Genomic DNA, 20,697 nt, shown 5'->3' with positions numbered 1-20,697 from the left:
TTTAACAGCGCTTGAATTGAGATTTCATATGGGTCAATATCATGGAAGTGCTTCGTAATTGGGAGAAGACTAGCTTCAAAGCTTGTATCCTCTCTCTGAAGAATACTACAAGACCCTCTAGAGGCCCAAGAGTCTATGATATTGACTGAAGAGCCCAACTGTACCATACTTTCATAGTAGAGACTGGAAAAGTGGGTAACCCAGTCAGTGGCTGGGATATTGCAGTCCAGGGAGTAAGCACTATCCCACTTTCCGGTTGTGACCAAATTGCAGAAGGATCGTTAGTCTTTGGATCTACCAGCCTCTAGAAGGCCTTCCCATTTTTCTCTCTCCCCTTCATTTTTTAGCATCTAGCAGCCCTTGTTTATAGCAACATCTAGCAGCCAGAATCAAAGCTCTATCCTGCTCCTTCACTGTATTAACTAATTTGGCTCTAGCTCTTCTACACAAGGTATTATACCAGGAGCTTTGACGCCTAATCTCCCTTGCACGCCTGTCCTCTATACAAAAGTAACTATCCCTTAAATGTAGGAATAGCTGGCTGTTTGGTAATACAACTGCCTCCAAATCCACCCAAGCACTGCCTAGAGGGTCTGCTGTTAACCACTCCTCCAGACAGTCAGCAACCTGGCCATAGATCTGCTTATGGAATCATGTTGCAGTTGCAACCTACTCTACTTAACTCTGCACTTGTTACTGGTAACTAACAACCGTCTGTCAGTGGTCTCATTCTAATATGTTGGTAATAACTTTAATGGTTATGCCTTATGTGAGTGACAGGGCATTGTGATCGCTGTCAGTATTTGGGGACACTATCACATCAATTAGATTTGACCGGAGTCTAACATCTAGCAAAATGTAATTGATAAGGCTAGTATGGTTACCTGTATTAAATGCATATGCTCATAGTCAATCAGATATGGTTCTCCTTTTGCACTCCCGCAACTCCGATTCAAAGTAAGATCATTTTTTGGAGCGCCATTTCTTAACGGGTGTGATTCTGAACTCAGACATATGCCAAACAAAGTCCTCTTTGGCTAGGGGAGACCAAATATCAATGCTAAGAGGCTCAAACTGGCAGTTGAAGTCACCAACCACTAGCTTCCTTGCAGTTGCAGGAATGATGGACATGTAGGTGTGCTTGATGTCTAGTGCATTTTATTCTAATGTATCGCCAACACATCTTGAATATATGTGATAGATAAAATAGGTCACTCCGCCAGGAACAGCAAGTCTAACACATAGCAGGTCAGATGAATCCACCTCAACATCCCTTAGCTGGCCTCTAATGAAGACTTTACCCATATTGTAAGGCCCTCTGAAGGCCTACCCCTCCCCAATGAAATTGCCACCTTAGAAACATTGACAAACCGAGGAAGAAACACAGGCAGCAATGCCCATGTTTCCTGGAAGAGGCAGATATCATAGCCATTAATAAATCTGCACCATTGTGGGTTTACCAGTTTAGGGCCCAGGCACACTACATTCCACGAGATTGGCTTTGTATGGGTGTTCATTACTAGGTTTGTTGCTCCTGCTGCTCTAGGTGGTTGCAAATCAATGACCACATTTTATGTGTCCAAGGTGTCTAAACTAACCTGGCAGCTTTCTGTGCCAGGTGTTGAGTGTGGAAGCTAGGATTGGGGGTGCAAGATGGGCCTCGCACGTTGGGTTGCAGAGAGTCGGGGACAATGATCGCAGTTTATGTTTTGAGAGTCAGTCTACTTCTAAGAATTTGAACCGATTGTAAGTGGGTATAGTAAAAGTATCACCACCTCTAGGTTGCGGAGGATTGGAATGGATAGCTCCTGGGGTTGTGTATGGGTGGTGAAATGCTGCCTGGCAAGAGCCCTGTAAAAGTTCCCCAAGGGAAGAGGCTCTATGATACTATTCAGCTCAAAATAATTATGTATTCTACTGTGAACCACTGATCGGGCCAATGAGGGAAATCTAAAGTTGACAATAATACAGTCCCCTTCACAGTCCACCCTAGCCAAGCAACCGAGTGAATAGTTTATCGCAGGCCTGAGACAAGGGAAAGTCTTTATGTTTTACAAGCCATCCCAAAGTTCTGTTGAAAAGCTCATCATAGGTCTCTTTCTGATCAGCATGCAACTTTGGTAGTCAACTTAATATAACAAAATACGGACAAGAGGCTGGAGGGAGATTTGCCCTTTGGAGCCTTATAACCCCTGTGCACTTGCCTGATCTACAATCACTTTGGGTATTAGGATCCTTACTGCTCACCCTTTCCTTGCTAATCCACAGCAGATGTTGTTGAGTGGAAGGGGGAGAGTGGAGGGGAGCAGTAACCTGGGAACTACCAGCCTGCCATGGGGTGGCTGGTAAGCATCCCTTCTCTTGCTGGTGTAAACTAGAGGGGGCCTCACTACAGTTGGATGGTTGCCATTCCCTTGTAGGACCTCCCAGAGTGGTCCTATTATCCCCGGCATCTGTGCAGGTACGTGGTTCTGAGTGCGTTCCATCTTTTCCAAGGGAGGAGAGTTATTTTTCTATGGACTCAAGTCGGGCACAGAAAGTGCTAAACTGAGCCAGAAGGAGCTGTTTGATATTACCCATCCAATCTGCAATACGTTGCTCACTCCACACAGGTTTGTGAGTAAAAACGTCACAAAGGGAGCCTCACTAGGAACCCCTGGCAAGGCCTTAATATCATGTCTGTTTATCAAGATTTGGGGTTGCAGACGAAATCAGCTGATGTGGGGGGTGTCTAGATCACTGGGTTCTTCCTGGCTTCTTCAGGGCGGGATTGTTGTGTGAGAGGTTGGGATTGGTAATCACACAGAGGGTTCCAGTGGGATGTGTATATGCAGGGAAATCGGTTTCCCATCTGGGTTACAAAATGGCGGGCCAGTGGGAGCCCCAGAGAATGTCCTGTCTTTAGGGAAAGTCAGCATTCTGTAAGCTCGATCTCAGTGCTGAGGACCCTCAATGTCCTATGGAGCATATGATCAATAGAGGTGCACTTGGGAGGGGGCGTAGATATAGGTCGAGTGTCTAGAGCTTTCCTCTTTCCCATTCTAGCAGCCACTAAGTGGGAACAGAAAACACTAATGGGGAAAGCTCTGTTCCAAATATGCACATACACTCAGAGGTAGAACAAAAGAAAGTAAACACTGCTAGGGTAAGTTAATCTAATTAATGCAGGAGGGACAACCCCTGAAGACACCCAATCTGCCGGAAACTTATTCCTTTTAGATACAGCCCTGCACAAGTAAGGCACTGGATGATAAACACCTGCTACCCACACCTGAGGGAAAATAAGACTGTGCCATCACCCAGACAACTTACCCTGAGAGGGCGTGGGGGAATGAAAGTGCTACAGTGAAACCCATCCAGCGAAGGAAAATAGATTTAGACAATAAAAGTAAAACACCCAGAGGAGATTAATGAACATCACTCTCTATTGCAGTCAAAAATATCCAGTCCCCGAGGGGCGTAGAGCCAACAGGGCAAACAGCCCAGGAGTAAATACACTGGGTAAAGGGCAAGGAAAATTGGGAATAAAAAAGAATAAATGAAACAGTAGGTGAGCCTACATTCAGGAAGACCCAGCTTAGGCTGTTCTCTGGGGGCTGGGGCAACAAACCCAGGACCAAATGCAGCTTTCTACAAGATTATCAGTTTTAGGCCCTCATTACAACCCTGGAGGTGGGTGATAAAGTGGCGGTAATACCGCCAACAGGCTGGCAGTAACTGCCAAATTATGACCATGGCAGTGATATCTCCGATAGACAGCCAATGTACCACATCGACTGCCAGGGTGGAAACAACAGTCACCACGGCGGTAGCCACATATAGCCATGCAGAAGACAAAGTACCGCCCACCATATTAAGACACATCACTCCGCCATCTTTTCCAGGGTGGTACCAACGCCATCAAAAGCCTGGTGGAAACACATCACAGAAAAGAAAGGACACACCTTCGGAGACACAGAGAAGTACCACACCACCATGGAACCCTAACTGCAAGTTTTCCAGATGATCTTCTACTTTATGCTCCACCTGGAACACTAGCACACAAGGGTGGGTGGGAGGAAAAAGAGAGTGACATACACACGAACAACACACACCCCACAGACACACACCATACACAACCATATGCATATCAAAAACAATTTGACCACGAAAATCTGCAGAATAATGCAAAGGCAACAGGAATTTATGAAAATGATTGTATGAGCCCAACAATAAAATCAGCAATCTGATTTACACATTAAACAGATCTGTACGCGTGTATAAAAAAGGCACACTGCCCAGTCCATAGTTCACAGGGCCCACATGGCCACAGGTCAAAGTCCAAGACCCCACTTGAATCCTGCCCCAATATGGAGAGAACACTCCAGGGGCATCAGTTGGCAAAGAGGCAGGCACCTCAGGGTGGGGGCACCTCAGCCAGATGCGGAAACAATACTACTGGTTCTAGAGGGGGCAACATGCCTTGTGTTAGGTCCTTGGTAGTGCAAGGCCACAGTCTCTCAAGTGGATGACTTGCCCACTGGTTCTGGAGGGGGCAACATGCCCTGTGCTTGGTTCTGGGGAGTGCAAGGCCACAATCTCTCAAGTGGGTGATTTGCCCACTGGTTCTGGAGGGGGTAACATGCCCTGTGCTTGGTCCTGGGGAGTGCAAGGCCACGGTCTCTCAAGTGGGCATCTTGCCCACTGGTTCTGGAGGGGCAACATGCCCTGTGCTTGGTCCTGGGGAGTAAAAGGCCACAGTCTCTGGATTAGGTGACTTGCTCACTGGTTCTGGAGGGGGCAACATTCCCTGTGCTTGGTACTGGGGAGTGCAAGGCCACAGTCTCTCAAGTGTGTGACTTGCTCACTGGTTCTGGAGGGGGTAGGCTGCAAAGCAGAACTTGGAGGCTGGACTATATGGCTTCCACTGGCAGTGACAGCTGCACTGTGGTGGTGGTTGCGGGAGGCTCCTGCTCAGCCCCTACACCCTCCGATGACTGCACTGTGATGGTGGTTGTGGGAGGCTTCTGCTCAGCCCATGCACTCTCTGATGGCTGCACAACCACGGATGGTGGTGGCAGCTCTGTGACGGTGTTTGGCTGGCAGCTGGCGGTTTTCGCTGGCGTAGATTGCCTCCTCTCCTCCTGCTCATGGGTTGGGGGTCCCTTACCCTTCCTGGCACTGGTGGTTGTGCTCTTCCCCCCTCTGCCTGCTGGTGAAGGCTCCTTCCCCTTCTCTGCAGCTGGTGTAGGCTCCTTCCCCTGCTTTGCAGCTGGTGCAGGCTCCTTCCCCTTCTTCCCAGCTGGTGCAGGCTCTTTCCCCTTCTTTGCAGCTGGTGCAGGCTCCTTTCCCTTCTTTGGAGCTGATGTAGACTCCTTCCGCTTCTTTGCAGCTGGTGCAGGCTCCTTCCCCTTCTTCGCAGCTGCTGCAGGCTCTTTCCCCTTTGGTAGTGTTGGCCTGGAATCCTTCCCACCACGAGTAGGTGGTGCTACCACTGTGCCCGTGGAATGTTTGGCTGAGGTGCTTGGCTGGGTCCTTGCTACCCTGCCCATACATGCAGGATGGGGGTGGAGGGATAGGGAAGAGGTCAATCTGGGAAAGGAAAAGCTTTGTAGGGAGATTGGGGCGGGAAGAGGAAGAAGTAATGTGGTTGTTGGAGGTGTTTGTCTGCTGGATTTGGGTGCAGGTGCATGGGCTGTATGCTGTTGTGAGGTGGATGGCTGTTGGGTGTCTGAGTGCTTGCGTTTGTTTACTTTAGGAGGGGGAACAGTCACGGTGGGAGAGGACACAGGGGACGTGTGCATGGATTTTGTGGAGGTGTCTGCCAGGGAGGTGTGTGTTCTGCTTGGTATGGTGATGATGCTGGTAGTGGATATTTATGTAGTGCTTGCAGGTGTGAAAGTGGAAGTAACTGGGTGGGAGGTGGAGGAGGAGGAAGCAGAGACAGTGGAGATAGTGGATGTTGTTGTTGTGTCTGCAACTGAATGGTGTTTGTGTGAGTGCCTGTGGGATGAAGTGTGGTGCTTGTGTTTGCCTGTGACACTCTTGGGTGTTGTCTTGTGTGCATGCTCATCTGGTTGTGTGCTTGGGATGGGTTGGGGTTGAGGAGAATGTGACAGGGAAGTGGAAATTGGAGGGAGGACAGTTGAAACAGGGACAATGGCTGCAATCAAAGAGGAGGCCAGAGCCTGAATCGATCTCTGTCGCCAATCCACTGTAAATGCCCTCCAGAAATGCATTAGATTGCTGCATCTGGGCTGCCAGTCCCTGGTTGGCATTCACAATGCCCTACAGAGATGGATCTTAGGAGGTCAATAGCCTCCTCACTCAGGGCAGCAGGTCTCACTGGGACAGGGCCTGAGGTGCCTGGGGCAAAGGAGATGCCCACCCTCCTGGGTGATCGGACACGGGCAACCCACTGAGGGGCTCCTGGGAGGGCGGTGCTGGTACGGGGGACGACATCTGTACCAGCAGCTGGGGTTTGTCACAGAGGTGTCTGCCACCACCAGGGAGCTCCCATCGGAGGAGGCATCAGAGTCTGTATTGTCCCCTCCAGTCTCTGCGTGGTGCTCCCCTTGCCCTCCATCCCATTGTTGCCCTCAGCGTCGGTGGATTCTGCCGCCAGGGTCCTGTGGAATGCAGCTCCCTCTGTCGCCGGTGCCTCTGCTCCTCTACCAGATGAGGCTAATGCACATAAGGACAGGATGACAAAACAAGAAAGGAGGGGAGAGAGACAAAGGATACACTGGGTCAATGACTGCACCACCACCGTCAGCGTACACAGCACCCTCACACACAGGGAACAGGCCTACGCACTATGCATGGCACTACCAGTGAAATGGCCACTCAACAAGGAATTAGGAGGGGTACACACCGCCAACTGCAGCACACCTGGAACCCACGCAGCCCTGACCAGTAGTGAATACTAACAAGCTAGGTCAGCACTATTTCACAATCAAACCCTTATCCACCAGAGGACCTACGCTGCTATGTCTGGTTTGGCCTAGGGACACCCACTGACACACAACAACCATCCAGATACCACCCCTCCAGTCGTGAGTTTCAATGACAGCCACTGTACTCACCCCCTTGTGGCTGCTGTGAAGCGCTCAAGCGCCCATCCAGCTCAGGGTAGGCCACCACCAGTAGGCGGGCCATCAGGGGTCAGGGTCCGATGGGCACCCCTTCCTCACTGGGAGACTATTCCCAGCTGGGCCTCCGCTGTCTTTCGTGCCCAGCGTCTCAGGTCCTCCCACCATTTGCAACAGTAGGTGGTCCACCTGCCATAGACCCCCAGGGTCCACACGTCCTTGGCCATGGAATGCCATATTCCCTTCATATTGGTGGGCGCTGACCTGCAGAGGCAATACAGACAGGAGAACACCATTAGACCAACAGTCCAGCCTGTCACATAAATGGCCCACAATACCCGTTTCCATCACCATTGGCACACACATAGGCCAGCCCACAACATGTACACCGCCAAGAGGACATCCACCCACCCCCCTTACACGAGGCCTTCATACACAACGCCATGCATTCATGCCACATGCATCGTACCCACAGTGTACAGACCTGCTGGTCTGGAAGCCCATACAGCAGACGGTACAGGGGTAAGACCCCATCCACCAGTTGCTCCAACTCCTCAGAAGTGAACGCTGGGGCCCTTTCCCAGTCACACGGGCCATGGTAGGTTCAAGACACAGGTCAAAGCAGCACATGCAGTGTAGGTCCTCTCCTATGGAATGTCATGAAGCAAGTGAGGAATCTGATAGAAAATTGCGGTCACGTCTGCAGCAGTGCAGACCGTCACCGCTGGCGTAGATCACCATTAGCCACTGTACCCTATAGGGCCCAATTATAACCAAAGAGGAATTGCACAACGGTTCATGACTGCCTACCGCCACGGCACACAACGTCAGCGACATTACCTCACTTCCACCTGTCCCTCCACTCAGGACAGGCGGATGCCATTTCAGGGGAGGTGAACAGGCCTATCGATTAATGCTGCATCACAGGATAAATAGGCACATACTTCACAAATTACACTGGCCCATAACATGTTAGCACATTGCGGACTGCTGTTGTGGATCCATTGTTTGGTTTGTGACAGCCTACTCATTCTTTTGTCCCTTAGATCCCTACCGCTGCGGATGAATAGGAGATGGAGAAATGTCCCCGTGTACAGACCCCTGGTGGAGTAGGCTACACTGGAGGACAGGCACATAATACTCACCTAGAGACTGAACAGGGCCACAATCACAGAGCTGTGGGCCCAATTAGAGCCTGACCTGATATCTGCTATCTGTCACCCCACTGGGATGCCCCCTTTTGTGCAAGTGCTATCAATTCTCCATTTCCTGGCAACTGGTTATTTCCAAGTGACAGTGGGCTTGGCAGCAGGAATGTCACAACCAATGTTCTCAAATGTGCTAACAAGAGTGTTGTCTGCCCTGATAAAACACATGTGCATCTCCATTGCATTCCCCCAGGTTGAGGATTTGGCCACTGTAAAGGCCAGATTCTATGCAATGGGACATATCCCCAATAAAATTGGTGCAATTGATGGTACACATATAGCATTTGTGGCCCCACGCCAGAATGAACAGGTGAAGGTGCAGATGGTGTGCTTGGCGGACCAGTACATCTCCCACGTCAATGCTAAGTATGCAGGGTCGGTGCATGAAGGCTTTGTCCTGAGGAATAGCAGCATCCCAAATGTGATGTCCCAACCACAGAGGCACGGGGTGTGGCTAATAGGTGAGCCCAGGTTCCCACCCAGTGTATGTTGGTGTATGCCTATGGTGTGGGCCATATAGGATAGTGTGTGGCTAAACGTTGTCCCTCAATATTTGCAGGTGACTCTGGTTACCAAAACCTATCATGGCTGCTGACCCCTGTGAGGAATGCCAGGACAAGGGCAGAAGAACATTATAATGAGACACATGCGGGGACCATAAGGATCATTGAAAGGACATTTGGCCTCCTGAAGACCAGGTTCCGGTGCCTCCATCTAACATGTGGATCCCTGTGCTACTCACCAAGAAGGTCTGCCAGATAATAGTGGCATGGTGCATGTTGCACAACCTGCCCTTCAGACGCCATGTGCCTTTTCTGCAGGAGGAGGGGACTGGAGATGCCCCTATGGCAGCAGTAGACCCTGAGGACAGTTACGATGAGGAGGCAGAGGATGAGGATGTGGACAACAGAACATCTATGATATGTCAGTACTTCCAATGACACACAGGTAAGACAGTGCAAATTTACATTTCTATGACTTTGGTTGTAGTCTGTATCGCATTGGCATGCTGGAATTTCCCACTTCTTTGCCCACTTACTGTTACCTCTGGATATTCATTTTGTAGATGTTGGTGATTTGACAAATTCTCCTGATCACAACAGTCAGATACAGGTCATTAATTCTATGCTCATTCTATGTACAGTTCATTTGTAATGGTTGTAGCTCTTTCAATCAATACATATTTGAAATACATGAAATACTCGTAGCCGATTTTTATCCAAGGGTTTTTATTGTAGTGCTAATATATAGAGGGGAAAGTGCAATGGGATGGGGTGATGATGGAGGAAAGTCCAGGGTATTGTCCACTCTGTTTGTAGCACAGGTACATTGTGCATGGGGACATAGGGAGGGGAGCAATGGCAGTTCAAGGTGGACAGGGTGACTGAGCGGGACACAAGGGGGACAATCAGGAGGGTCTCATTTCCTGGTGGTGTTCTCAGCAAGTGTCTCTGGCTTCTGTCTGGTTCACAGGGAACGTTTGCGGGGTGGTTCACCTTCTGCAGGGGGAGGGCGCTGGTGGACTGTTGGTCCTGTGGCGGGGCATCCTGGCCACTAGCGGCAGCCGAAGTGGAGGGCTGTTCAGATGACTGGCTAGTGGCAGGGGCCCGCTGGTGTGACACTGCCTCCCTCATAATGTTGGCCATGTCTGCCAGCACCCCTGCTATGGAGATCTGGATGTTCTTGATGGCCTGCAAGCCCTCTCTAATCCCCTGATACTATCCCTCCTGCAGCCACCTGTTCTCCTGCACGTTGTCTAGGATCTGCCCCATTGTCTCCTGGGAATGTTGGTAGGCTCCCAGGATCTTGGAGAGTGCCTCCTGGAAAAGTCGATTCCTGGCTCCTGTCCTCCCCCTGGCACACAGCAGTCCTCCTACTGCCCCTGTTGGCCTGTGCCTCTGTCCCCTGATTGGTGTGCCCACTGCCACTGATCCCAGGTCCCTGATTGTCTGGTGTGCGAGGTGTGGCCTGGGGTCCCTGTACTGGTGGGCCCACTGCTGATTGACGTGCCCTGGGGACAGAGCTTTGGGGACACTGGGTGGGTGCTGTTGTGTTGGTTTCTGATGGGGGAAGCTCTGTGGTGGCCTGTGACTGGGCTTGGGAGACCGACTGTCCAGTGGTCCCTGACAGGCCAGGTAGATCGTCCAGATCCTGAAGTCCAGAGTTACTGTCATCACTGTGGGCCTCTTCTGTTAGGGGACTGGATAGTGATGGCACCTCCTCTTCAGTGACATTGGCTGTGGTACCCGTGGGGATGTAAATTATGTAATATGCTTCATGTGTATGACATTTGTATATCCCTGGCTTCCCCCCTATGGTTCGTTTTGTCCTGACAGCTTTCGCTTGTGTATGTTGGTGTATGGTGGGATTGTTAGTTTCCCTATGCTGTGCATGCTTTGGTGATGAGTGTCCATGCAGGGCTGTGAGGGGTGTCCATGCATTGGTACAGCATGCAGGGCTTGGCATTTGGATTAGTGTGATGTGATGGTGGAGTGTGTAGGATGGGGTGGAGTGATGGGAGTCAGGGTGAGGGTGTGTGATGGCATGCAGGTATGGGAGGTGATAATTGTTGAAAGTTGACTTACCAGAGTCCAGTCCTCCTCCAACTCTGGGCAGGCCTTCAGGATGCAGTATTGTCAAGAATTGCTCCTCCCATGCTGTGAGTTGTGGGGGAGGAGGTGGGGGTCCACCGCCAGTCCTCTGTATGGCAAGCTGGTGTCTTGCTGCTACGGAATGTACCTTCCCCCGTAGGTCGGTCCACCTCTTCCTGATGTCGTCCCTTGTTCTGGGGTGCTGTCCCACGGCGTTGACCCTATCCACGATTCTCCGCCATAGCTCCATCTTCCTTGCTATTGATATCTGCTGCACCTGTGCTCCAATTAGCTGTGGCTCTACCCTGACGATTTCCTCCACCATAACCCTTAACTCCTCCTCAGTGAAACAGGGTGCCTTTGTGGTGCCATGGGTGTTATGTGATGTGTGTTGGTGAGGGTGTATTGGGTAATATGTTGGGGTGTGTGATGTGGAGTGCGTGAGGGGTGTATGGGTGAGAGTGGTGTGTGGGTCTATTTGTCGTTGTGGTCTTGGTGTCAGTCTCGTGCAAATTATTTGTATTCGTAAAGGGTTGTGGGTACTGTGGGTGTGTGTTTTATAGTGGTGTGGTTGTGTGGGTGTGGTTTGTGTATGGGTGTCAGGTGTGTGTTGTTTTAATTGGCCAATGTGGTGTTGTTTTGTCTGTGGGTGTCCATTGTGAGCTCAGCAGTATGTACCGCCAATGGTTTACCGTTGTTGAATGTCCGCTGTGGTGATTCGTGGCTCATAATGTGATGGGTGTTGTTCTGTTGGCGTAACGGTGTGGGTTTTGAGACCGCCAGTTAATCATTGACCTTTGGTCTGGTGGATTTGTGTATGTGGCTGCATTCTGTCAGATTCGTGTGTGTGTCATAATATGGTGAAAGGATATCCGCCGCCATGGCGGTAAGTTGGCGGCCGTCAGCATGGCAGTAAGCGGGATTTACCACCAGTGTCATTATGAGGGCCTTAATGTTACCTTGGAAGAGTGTGCCAACAACAGGTAAAGATCCACTGCTTAGCAGCCCACACATCCAGATGAAATTTACAAAAAGTCACTCAACCCAAATCCAAAACGTAGCTTTAGGTAAGACCACGAGTCTTAAATTCAGTCTGGGGGAGTATGCCAACAACATGAGGAGATATGTCGACCACTTAATGGCCCACCCATAACGGATAAAATATGTGAAAAGTCACTCACCCCTTAGGTCAGGCAGATGCTAGAGGGGAGGCTCTAGCCTTGTCCAGGAAGTGTTCAGCACTTTTTAGGCTGTCTGGGCAGCCAAACCCCTACGTGGACCACAGGGCATGGGGGGGACATAGTCCCACCCAAGCAGGGCCACCACCGATGTCAGCAAATTGTCTGGCTAAAATGCAGGCTTCATGGGCACACAGTCCGCCTGCCACGGGAAGTGTCTAGCAGTTTGGAGCACATCTATGTGGCCAAACCCCTCCTTGGACCACTGGAATGCTCAGGGACTTAGTTTCACCACAGCAGGGGCACAACTGATGTCAGCAAAATGTCTGGCCAAAATGCGGGTGTAACAAGCTGACAACCCACCTGTTCAGGGACCAGTGCCACAGAAAGTATACAGTACTTTTGAGGTTGTCTGTGCGACAAGACCCCTCCTTGGACAGCAGGGTATGCTGGGGGACGTAGTCCCACCCCAGCAGGGCCACCCCTGATGTCAGCAAAATGTCTGGCCAAAATGTGCGTGTTGCAGGCAGACAATCTGCCTGTTCCGGGACCCGCACCGCGGGTGGTGTCCAGCACTTTCAAACACATCTGTGCCACCAAACCCTGCGTTGGACCATGGGGTATGCTGGAGGACGTAGTCCCACCCCAGCAGGGCCATCACTAATATCAGCAAAATGTTTGGCCAAAATGCAGGCATAACGGGCAGACCACCCGCCTGTTCAGGGGTAAGTAGTCCAAATTCAGTCACTGACAGTACGTTATAGATTAGTGATCATCAATTATTTCAAGTTTAAGGGGTTCTTAAGAGCTAATAATCTGGGACTCCACACACTTCACAAATCACAGACTAGCAAGCATTTATGAGCAGCCACTTACGATTCCAACAGAGATAATTAGGACTGAATTGGGGTTGAAGACTTGCAGGCACAAACCACGGAGGCATGAAGACAATCAAAGATATCATAAAGTGGGCAAGCTGCCTATGCAGCAGGCTGAGAAATGATGGATGAAGATGTAACCGAGTGTGAAAGCAGAGAGAGAATGTATGTGCCAGATTCAGGCCCCCCATAGTTACTAGCTGCAATGTCCTAATGACGGCCGCGTCTGCACTTCTTAGGGAGCCTGCGGCCTAAGCTCCTACCAGCACACCGTAGCGCGGTCACCAAATGCCTGCAGCCTTCCAGATGCCAGCTTAGTCAACACCCTCTCCAATTCCTCTCACCACATAATGATGACTGAGCAGCAGCCTTCCACTCTTTTTTTGGTCATTAGCCAACCTGCTCTGTCCCCGTCACTGTGTCCTTGCATTGCGTCTCTCCTGAGGAGCCCGCAGAGACCCCTCTCAGTAGTGGGTCTGCAGGGGGTGGGGTGTGATCTGGGCCAGGGTGCCAATCCAATCTAGTAGCTGCATTTCAATTACTTCAGCCACACTTTGGCCCATGACAGAAGGAAACGCTCTTCTGCTCCCTCCCCACAAGCTTGAAATTCTATTGTGAACCTGAGCAACCCTCCCCTCACATAGGAAGTAACTGAAATCCTTAAACTAGCACTTTCCCACTGCCATAAAAGCACATTTGGTATTCTCAAAGTAGAATGGGCACATATAAATTTATATGAAAACTGAAACTTACAAAAATACATATGATTAAAGAGGTGACCCATCCCACACTGCATACCATGAAGCATAAAAGACAACGTGAAAATCAAGGCACCACCAATCTATTGGCATTGGGTGTAGAACTTTCAGAGGAACTCCTGGAACTTGAAGAGAAGGTAATCTGGATATACCTCGAGAACCTCTGCATATACAATTGGAAAAAGAACTGGCTGCGATAGACACCCAGGCTGAAGGGGCAATCCCTTTTCGACCCAAATCCAGTATATTCCATAACCAATTAAAGATTACATAGACAAGCTCTCAGAAAATTAGATTTAAGAAGACATACAAATCTCATATCTAGTAAAAAGAGGGATTTCGGAAGTAGTAAGGATCAAACTTTTGTTTCAACAATAGACAAACTCCAAAAATTTGACATTATTGTCTTATGGGCTAAAGAACTGTACTTGATAGATGTGTATCAGCAGCTAAACGATACAGAATACTATAAACGCATTACTATGGAGTATTATTTACAATTAAAAGAGGAGTTTAATGATAGACTTAACATCTGAAAAGATCAAGAAATGTTTAGTTGGGACGAGTATAGTTTCCTGAAAAAAGATCATCTCAAGTACAGAGTATCTTCTCTGATACCAAAAATACACAAAAACAAGATAACACCACCAGGGAGACCTTTCATAGCTGTGCAGAACAGTATGTTTGAAAATGTGTGCAAGAATATTGATTTTTTTTTTAACCCGATAGCAGCTACTTTGCCTTACTACATTAAGGATATGGTAGACTTTGTAAAGTGGGAGAATTACATGCTTTTAATAACCCTTGGTGTGTCCACGTTATATGTAAGCATTGGACACCATGATGGTTTGGCAGCTATACAGCACTACTTAAGAATGAGACCTATAAAATTCAGAATGCTACTTGAAATGATGGAGTGGTGCTTAGCTAAGAACATATTCCTTTATAATAACAAGCTACTTCAGCTATAGAGGGGAGCAGCTATGGGCACTGGCTTCACCCCAGCTATGAGAAGGTGAATATGGGTTGTTGGGAGGAGCAGGTGTTCGGGGGCACAACCATGGCATAATATTCAGACAATATTGCCTTATGGAAAAGGTTTATAGATGACGTCTTCATGCTTTGGAAAAGCATGGAGAGTGAGGCCAACAAATTTGTTACAGAAAATATTAACAATGACCTTAACCTCAAATTCATTCGCAATACCCAGTAAACCAGCGATTGCATTTTTAGATGTTTTGGTCTGGGTAGGAGAAGTAAAACTGGAGACAAGTGTATATTGGAAACCTGTGGTGGGGAACACAATTCCCCAGGCCAGTAGTTTAGATCCTGTCCCTCTGATCAAAAGTATCCCCTTTGGGAAATTTTACAGAGCTCGTAGAGTACGTAGCACCAATGAAGACTATAATCTGGTTGAAGTGCAGTTGATGTAATGCTCCAAACAGAGGGGATATCCTGATGCTACATCACATGGTCATAGTATAGACGAGGAGATGTACACTCGCCTGTTTTAATGCCTGCCACTTAGCTGACACTTTTTTTGTGTAACCCTATATACAACTTTGGTTATACACCTTTGATTATTGATAATTAAGATGAATGAAGTATATTGTGCTATTAGTCTTTAGTAGCACTATTTTCACATATATGTTTTTTATGCTCTCCAACATGGATCCATTAGGATATTGATATATTATTCCCCCATGGCCCAGGGCCCATTGGGGAATTTGATTCGGGTACTCTGATTTGTGACTGCCACCCACTTTGGAATTTGTTACCTTTGTTCTTCTTGATGGCCTATCTATGCGATTTACATCTTTAATGGTTTTGACAGTATACTCTGCCCAAGTGTTACTATTACATTGATATTAGCATTGTTGGGACAAAAGATTCTGCATTGCCATTATGGGATGAGACCAAAACACGTAAAGCTTTTTGCCACTGCCAGAACAAGCATTTTCCTAAAAAATATATGCCAGCAGAGTGAAAAAAAAAATGTTTTTGTTCACTGACAGAATGAGCATTTTTCTGAATAAATATATGCCAGGGGAGTGACCTCTGAGTGTAGATTATTTATTTTCCAGATAACAAAGAAAAGGAAATAATTTCTTGTTGATTTAATTCGGCGTCCCCAGCTGAGAAACCAGCACCGCCAAAATAATGGAAAAAGTGCACCATAAGATGCCATGACAGGGGAAAATTGCATAAATATATATATATATATATATATATATATATATATATATATATATATATATATATATATATAGCTACAGTACCTACTGGCGGTCACCAGTAGGAAGTAGTTATAGTTAGGACCATGTTTCCATTGTAAAAGCGTTTTTTGACTTGCCTGTTTCTTTGGTGCTGTTTGATAAATTTTCACTGATTTTTTTTTAAAGTGCTACAGTGAATCTTGTTGTACATGGCAGGTTTTGGGGTGATCCGTCACCTGGGGCCGAGAAAAAAAGGGGTAAAAAACATGTGTTTCCCATTATAATTTCGAGAGGGATTTTAGATACGACTACAGCCTGAACCACTGGATGGAATTACACCAACTTTTGCAGAAAGGTAGCTCTTGGTCCAGAAAGAGTCATGTGATGTAAATCCGTTCAATGCTTTTTGAAATATTTAAAGAAAACTAAATATAGATATCTAGATATGTGAAGAGGTCACAAATAATAATGAGCTTGCACAGTGAAATGCAGAGCTCTGATTGGCTGCCAACACTTCAACCAGAAAGTGTTGTCAGCCGTCTTGGGACTCAGCCTCAGCCGAGTCCCACAAAAAAATATTTTTTTTAAAAAGGGGGCAGGGTAGGGTAGGGTCACCCTGACCCTTTAGCTCTGGTGCTGGGTCCCATAGGGCCCACCAGGAAAAAAAAACATGTTTTACAAAAATGTTGACACAAATTTAAAGTGGATAAACAAATTTGCTGCAATTTAAAAAAAATAAATATAAGAGCACGCTTGTCTTTAGGAAGCACCCATGGGCCAGGCCACGGGGGCAATTTGAAATGAAGGAGGGGACACACGGGGCGCCCTTCCTAGGGCAGTTTGAAGCCCCAGGGACCACCACCTCCCCGGGGCTTATTTAGAATGAATACAGGAGGCCGTTCTGCCTTCCCACAGCCCATGTCAAACAGCTCACACTTGCAGAAAGTGAATCTTTCATTTGTTTTATATTTTTTACTGTTTTTTATATTTGCATGCAGGGAAACAGATGAAAAACATTGCTCCCACAAGCAGGGGGCTGCTTTTTAAACATGCCAGCTGCTGCAGTTTGTGGGAAGCTGGCTAGGACCGTGAGGCTCCACTCACAGTCCTGTCACTCTCTCTCTCTGTCTCTTCCATCCCATAAATGGATGGAAGAGAAAGAGATACTGCTATTACAAAAGTCTCTCCTTACAATGACTTTAAAGACTCAGACCAGCAAGATGTTTGGTATGAATGTTATAGTTACGTTTGGATACAGAGCAGAACAGACACTTCTGGCCTAACGATCAAAGTCTTGTGCTGTCACTCATAAGGCTTAAGGTTAAAATCCTGGTATCGCTTGACTGTGTGTTTGTTTATTTACTAGTGTTTTGACTGTTAAACCTTCCTAGTGATGGAACATTTACATACTTTGGTTGACTGTCATAGGTATCTCTGGAAGCATCCCTGCAAGGAGTCACCTATGGCCTAGAGGTTAAGGTCACAGACCCTCCCCCTGAAAGTTGAGGGTTTTACTACAGGTGTGTTTGTGCTCATTTTGCTATTTTAATTTACCTTAAACTTCAAAAGTTTAAGGTTCATACTGAAAAATGACCTCAATATTTTTAATTGACAAAAACATTTTTCTTTTCAAATTGTAAGGAAATAGTTATTTGTACATTTATCATTAATCAAAGCTTATATCACTCTATCTCTCTTAATCTCTCACTTTCTCTCTCTCTCTCAGGGTTGGGTGTTTAGAGGGGTTGGCCGCAGGGACTGACCGCAGACCAAAGACCTTGCACGGCACAAGGCTGAAGGCCGACAGTGGTGCAAGTTTTGGTGGTTATAGGGGACTGGCCACAGGGCCTGTGGCCAACTGCCACCACAGACATCTGAAGGACATGTTCAGCGCTGGTTGGATTAACATATAGGCGGTCATTCTGACCGCGGCGGTCTCCGCCCGCCAAGCGGTTCCCGCCGAAAGACCGCACCGCGGTCAAAAGACCGCGGCGGTCATTCCGGCTTTCCCGCTGGGCCGGCGGGCGACCGCCAGAAGACCGCCGGCCGGGCCAGCGGGACAGCCCCTTCAACAATGAAGACGGCTCGGAATTGAGCCGGCGGAGTTGAAGGGGTGCGACGGGTGCAGTGGCACCCGTCGCGATTTTCACTGTCTGCTAAGCAGACAGTGAAAATCTTTGTGGGGCCCTGTTAGGGGGCCCCTGCACTGCCCATGCCAGTGGCATGGGCAGTGCAGGGGCCCCCAGGGGCCCCACGGCACCCGTTCCCGCCATCCTGGTTCCGGCGGTGGACACCGCCAGAAACGGGCTGGCGGGAAGGCGGTCGGAATCCCCATGGCGGTGCTGCAAGCAGCGCCGCCATGGCGGGTTCCCTGGGCCAGCGGGAAACCGCCGGCTTCCCTTTTCCGACCGCGGCTTTACCGCCGCTTTACCGCCGCGGTCAGAATCGCCCAGGAAGCACCGCCAGCCTGTTGGCGGTGCTACCGCCGCACTCCGCCATGGCGGTCATGGACCGCCAAGGTCAGAATGACCCCCATAGTAACATATACTACTAATAAAAATTACTTGACATTAAAAAAAAAATCACTGAAAAAAACAAAGGTTACAGGGACATTATAGTTAGGTTCTGAATTGACTTTAACAAAATCTTAGATTTCACCAGTTGTGGTTATTTCAAGTAACTATAACACATGCCCTAAGGTAACTATACCGTGAGCACTCTCCATGCACCTCTAATTACTACAGATATTACAGCACTCATGAAATTTTTATAACATCATTGATACTATCACTGTAACATTTGTTGTAAAATTATTCACAAAAAATTGTGCAAGGTGAGGGCATGAGTTATAGTTACCTTAGGGCACGAGGTATAGTTACTTGGAATAACTATAACTATAACTGGTGAATTTCTAAGGCTTTCAATGAGTAAATTCAGAGCCTTACTATAACGTCCCTGTAACCTTTGTTTTTTTCAGTGTTTTTTTCTTTGTTATTTCAGTATATATTGCATATATATATATATATATATATATGTATATATATATATATATAATAATAACTTGTTTAACATGAATGTAATGTCATATATAATATATATAAAAAAACTTATGTTTGTGAAGACAACAAACTGTCATTCAAGCTAAGTGCAGAAATGTCACGCAACATACTTTAACTATACAAAATCAGCACATTGAACTTGGAGTTATCATAAAACAGTGCCAATGTGACATTCCATCAATTGTCCCTGCTTAGTTCCCTTGCCCTTACCCCCATCTTATGATGGTAGTTTCGCCAAAACGAGATCAAGGACTCCATCTTATAATGGACAGACTAACATTATACATTCGATTCATTCGATACTTTCCTACTTTTTATTCTCAGTGGGGCACATATTTCACTTGTTTCCATGCAGTACATCAAAAATCCGAGTAAATAGCCTAAATTTTTCTTGAACCCTAATTCCATAAACCGTCCAAAAATGCACTTATTATTAAAATACAGATTTCTGTTTGGGAGCTTTATGGAGCAAGAGGTACTTGTGATAAGTCAAAAGCTTAACAGGCTCTAAGTAATCTTCCTCACGGCCAAAGTTATCATTTTCGCTCTGGAATTAATTCTTTAAAGGTGCTTAAATGACCACCCCCCCACCCCTCCCTCCGTCCTACAGAATTATCCACATTAAAGTCCGCAAGGTAATTTGTAGGCACTTACACTTGTTTTTTTAACCTTTGAATGAATGCACATGTACTTCAGTTTGTGTGTGCGATGGTGGCCATATGAGACCGTAGACTTCCATGTCCGAAAACGTTTCCCAAACGTGAACTTATTTTAAGGGAAAAAATAAAGCTGTCTGTGTCAATTAAAGGAGTGGTTCTAACAAAAAGAGTTTACTGTTTGGGAAGATAAGGGAGAGTCAGAACTACCACCTGCTCTTTCTGATGCGGTCACAATGACTACCAAAGTGGAACATGTCCTAGGAGACCTGTTCCCCTTTGTAAACCAGATAACACCCTTTTTAGTTGTCAGTTTCTGATCAATGGTTTGCAACTGCAAGAGAGATGATAAAACATTGATACTTTCCTCTCCAAATCACAGATTGGAGGCAAACATTCCTTTCATGTCCCCTCTTATTTGCATTTTAGACATGTTTGCAGAAGCTCTTTTGTGAGTCAGAACGAGCTGTCCGATTTGAAACAGGGATTATGCACAATATAAAGGTATTTGGGATCGCAGCCCCTATATTTGTATTATAACATGCTGAGACAAAGCTCTGCACTATCTCTTTAGAAGTACCAGAAGGAGTGAAAACCCCTAATATGACAGTCATCTTATTCATCTTTCATATGCATACAAGTGGCACAGTTTCTGCTGGTAATTGGTGCTTCTGACCTTTGCTTTGATAAGCATGCCTGCAAGTTCTCTGCGGATCATAGTATTAAAAACCCAAAAGAAAAACACAAGACTGTGATAGCCACTATTGTGAAGGGATCGCAGAGGGGAGACGGAAGACTGGGAAGACAGAGGAAAAGCGGGCCATGAGAAGAGCTGAAACTAAACAGAGATAGGAAATGAGTAGATTAAGGAGAGAAGCCAGCTAGAGAGGCTGAGGTAAAAGACGGGTAATGGGGATTTGTGAACTCTGACAATATGGGTTTAGTGGGAAGCTGTAGACACTGCATTGCACGTTTTTGGGAGCAAAGTTACCAGTAGCTCCCTCACTGAATCTAATCATGATCCAACAAATCAGTAGAATAGATATTACGCATAGAAGTAGTGACATTTTGAGGATTTCTGGG

The sequence above is a fragment of the Pleurodeles waltl genome, chromosome 7 (genome assembly GCF_031143425.1).
Source record: "Pleurodeles waltl isolate 20211129_DDA chromosome 7, aPleWal1.hap1.20221129, whole genome shotgun sequence".
NCBI lineage: Eukaryota > Metazoa > Chordata > Amphibia > Caudata > Salamandridae > Pleurodeles > Pleurodeles waltl.
Note: the sequence above shows the minus strand (reverse complement) of the source record.